The 4422-nt window shown below is 37.3% G+C and overlaps 1 pseudogene; it reads left to right on the forward strand.

Annotated features, from left to right (window-relative positions):
- The first annotated feature begins 763 nt into the window (after window positions 1-763).
- On the forward strand, window positions 764-2949 carry LOC134566129 (zinc finger MYM-type protein 1-like; annotated as a pseudogene).
- The last annotated feature ends 1473 nt before the right edge of the window (window positions 2950-4422 follow it).

Consider the following 4422-nt stretch of genomic DNA (forward strand, 5'->3'; position numbering starts at 1 on the left):
CGCCTTGTAGTCATTGTTCAATACCTTGGGAAGTAGTGCTTGTCCTTCAGGGGCAGCAGTGACATGCTGTACTCTGAAAACAATGGAAATTACTTTGCAACTTGTAGAAATGCTGGCAACATTTGATAGTGTGATGCAAAACATTGAAAAAGATAGTAAATTCAGAAATTCAGCAGCATTATTTAGCAGTGCTCATTCCTTAGATCTTGTTGTAAATGATGTGGCTATGTGCTGTAGGGATGCTGGCATCCTTCAGAAAATATATGTTTTTTCATCAGGTTCAACAAATTGATAGGATGTGTTAAAATAACGTGTGAGTAAGTTGACAGTTAAGCCGCTATCCGATACTAGATGGTCAAGCAGAATCAATGCTATTCGGCTATTTAGATTACATATTGCAGAAGTGTATGATACCTTAATTGAAATCGAAGGTGATGTGAATTTTGCGGCTCTTGCAAGAAATGAGACTTCATCCTTGGCAAAAGAGTTGAACATATTTAAATTCTTGTGTTTTATCATCCTTTGGTTTAACAGATAAGTCATATTAATTCTGTCAGCAAGGTTCCTCAGAGCTGTCAATGTATTTGCCAGATGTTGTGGAACTTTTGAAATCAATCAAGACATTTTTTCAGTCTTATCAGACAGATTATGGTTTTGAGGATTTACTTAAAGAAGCGAGAAAGCTGGCAGTAGAAATGGAAATAGACCTAGTGTTTCTCAGCCACGAAAAATTAAGAAGGCAAGAGAAAAGTCAGCTGAGGTGATGTCTGGATCAATTTTAAAATATGTTGCACCTTCAACATCTACCGCAGTAGGAGAAAGTGCTGAAGACGTTCAGTCTGTTGAATACAGAGATGAAATGCCTGAAGTATCTTCTCAAGAAGCTTCATATGTGAAAGCGCAAGAATTGGAGAAGATCGTTTTATCTTCAAGCGGTGAAAGTGATGTAGATGAAGGAAATTCCAGCAGAAGCCTGCATCAGCAAGACTCTGATGATGAAGAAGAAGAGGAGACTGTTCGACTGTCAGTTTATTCTGATGTTGCTGCTTGGCCAGTTCCAGTTCCAGATATTTTAAGAGTGGACCTTATTAAGAGGGGGAGTGAACCTTTCCAAAATAGAGACGGGCCATTCAGTCCTGTTGAAAAGCAAGGAGAGAAATCAAAAGGGAAGAGTCGACAGCATAAGGCTCTGCCTAATGGCAAAAAATTTCTTAGAACGTGGATGGTGTACTCTCCATCAAAACAAAGTTTGTTTTATTTTTGCTGCAGACTTTTTGCTGTTGATGACAAAGTAACAGGGGCATCCAGTTTTGTTACTGGGTTTCAATTGTGGTGGAAGCTGAACCCAAAGGTGTCTGATCATGAGGCTTCTGAGCAGCATCTTACATGCTTGGAGAAATGGAAGACCTTGAGAGCAGGATTGAAGCTACAAAAATGCCTTGATCATGTCCATCAAACAACAGTGGACAGAGAAAAAACGAAATGGAGGGATATTTTGCATCGCCTTTTGGATTTAACTTTGTTTCTGGCTCACCAGAATCTTCCCTTTCGTGGTCATAGAGAGACCATGTCATCCGCAAACAAAGGCAACTTCCTCTAATTGGTAGAATTGCTCTCAAACTATGATCCCATTTTAAAGGAACATTTCATAAGGCTGAAACATGCTGTTGCATCTGGAAAGAGAATTACTTCCTATTTCTCTCCAAAAATTTAGAACAAATTAATTTGTCTTTTGGGAAATCCTGTGAAGGACAAAATAGTGGCTGATATCAAGAAAGCAAATTACTTTGGGATTCTTTTTGACAGCACCCCTGATGTGTCCCACACTGATCAGATGTGTGAAGTGATCAGATATGTTCAGACCATGTTGAAGTAAAGGAATCATTCTTGGGCTTCTTTCCTGTTGCTGAAAAGACTGCTGCTGAACTCACAGAAAATATCCTGCAACATCTGGAGGAAGATGGACTATACATAAGCCTTTGCCGTGGTCAAGGATATGATAATGCTGCAACTATGGCAGGGATTCATGGTGGTGTTCAGGCAAAAATAAGAGAGATTAATCCCAAGGCTTTGTTTATGCCATGTGCAAACCATTCCCTGAACCTATGTGGGACGCGCTCATTTGGAAGTGTTGCTTCCTGTGTGACTTTTTTTGGAACATTGGAGAGAGTGTATTCCTTTTTTTCGGTTTCTACACATCGCTGGGAATTGCTGATGGAGAATTTAGGTGTGACAGTGAAAAAACTTTCCCAAACAAGATGGAGCGCTCATTATGATGCTGTGAAGCCAGTGAGGGCAAATTTTGAAAAACTGACTTCAGCCCTTGAAAAATTGTGTAATCCCAAAGAAAATGTGGACACAAGAGGATCGGCTCAGATGTTGCTGTCTGCTGTATGTGATTTTTCTTTTTTGTGTTACCTTTCTTTCTGGTGTGAAGTTCTAGAAGAAGTTAATATCACACAGAAATATTTGCAAACTGTGGGACTCACTCTTGAAAAGTGCATTGTGAAACTACAAGGTTTGAAAACGTTTCTAGCAGATCAGCGCAGTGAAATTGTGGAGAAGGCCATTTGTTATGCAACTACTACGAGTAAAGAAATGGACATTTCAATGGAAAGAAGAGGGAGAGTAAAGCTCCGTAAAACAATGCCAGGAGAGAAGGCAAAGGACGCTGGTCTCACATTGCCAGAGGAAATTAAAAGGGCTATGTTTGAGTGCTTTGATCGTTTTCATCACGAGTTGGAAATTCGTTCCCAGGCAATTGAAAAAATCCTTTCAATGTTTGCTGTTATTCAGCCAAACTCTCTGGTTGCGGCAACAGAGAAAGCTATTCGTAATTATACTCCAAAATTGACTGAGATTTTTGACGAATTCTCTAATGAAGACCTCTTTATGGAAATTGAACGTCTTCGGAGGCATTTGGAAGATGCCAAGATCAGTGTTGAATAAGCAAAGAAATGGACAGCATTGCAGTTCCTGGAGTTCATTGTTAAATGGGATTATTGTGAATCTCTGCCAAATTTGTCACTGTGTTCAAGATTCTTTTTGACTCTCTGTGTGTCTATTGCTTCATGTGAAAGAAGTTTTTCCAAATTAAAATTGATAAAAAATGTATTTCGCTCAACCATGAGTGAGACAAGGTTCACAAATCTGGCTATACTTTCAATTGAGCATGAATATGCAAGGAAGACTGGCTTTGATGAAGTAATCGATAAATTTGCAGAAATGAAGGCTCGAAGGCAGCGGATGTGAATCATTGCACATTACCTCTGCCGAATAGACTGAGTGGTCACTTTGGATCTCTGTGTTTTTTTTGTTTATAGAAGGCGTATTAACTGTTAAGTAAATGTTAATTATTTAAATTTTATGTATTTCTAAGTTAATTTATTTTTCATAGTTCCATTTTTTTCAAGTTGATATACAGTTTACACATTTGTGCAATAAATATTATTTAAAACATTGAAAAAATTGTGGGTGTTTTCTTCCATTTTTATTTAGATACAAGAACTGCTAGAAAGTATTTCTTATTTAACCTGTTTTCAAAGTTGTTGAAGCTGTTTACAAAGGTGATTAGCACTTAAATTATATGCTGCATTTATATATCCATGTGTTTGGAGTTCTTTAAATTACCATACCATTTCTATTGTTGCATTAATGTTATGCAAGTATGCCACTTTAATATAAATGTGGGCATGTGTTTTTCTCTTAACAACTGTATGTTGTATTTAACTTTCAGTTTGTTTATGAATTAAACAATTTAAATTGGAACTTTATTTTACGGCCTTTTGTGCAATTTGTCAGTCTCTTGAAGCAAAAGCTACACGGTTATGCACTAAAAGTGAGAATTTAAAGCGAATTCTAAATTTAAGGCCAAAGTAGCTTAACTGAAAGCATAACGGACTTAGAACATTTTTACAAATCAGTATCTTGTTTGCATAAAGAACTAAATTTGGGTAAGAAACCATTAAGTTGCCAAACTCTCAACAATCGAATACACACGCTTATTTCTTTCAGAATGGCTAAAGTTATGGTGGTTATTATCCAAGCATATGGAGGGGGGGCAGCAATTTTTCTTTTTGCATAGGGTGGCAAAAATCCTTGCCGTGTGTGTGTATATGTGTGTGTTCCTCTAGTATTTGTGTATATGGGGTTCAGTGTGCATGTAAGGAATTTAACAGGAATCTCAAGACAAGGTAGCAACAATAAATAAGCAAACATAGCTGTACATCCCCCCCATTTTACTTTAAATTTAATATCAATATGAAAATATATGATGAGGTGTAGAGATCTGGCAATAAGTCAACATAGGACAAAAAAAAAAGACCAAAACAAAATATTTACACTCAGACAAAAACCATGCTCACTAAGCCATGGATTACGTTCTGATCAAAACAAAACGTTAACAATAACTGGCATTTGCAC

This window comes from Pelobates fuscus, chromosome 6 (assembly GCF_036172605.1).
Source record: "Pelobates fuscus isolate aPelFus1 chromosome 6, aPelFus1.pri, whole genome shotgun sequence".
Taxonomy (NCBI): Eukaryota; Metazoa; Chordata; class Amphibia; order Anura; family Pelobatidae; genus Pelobates; species Pelobates fuscus.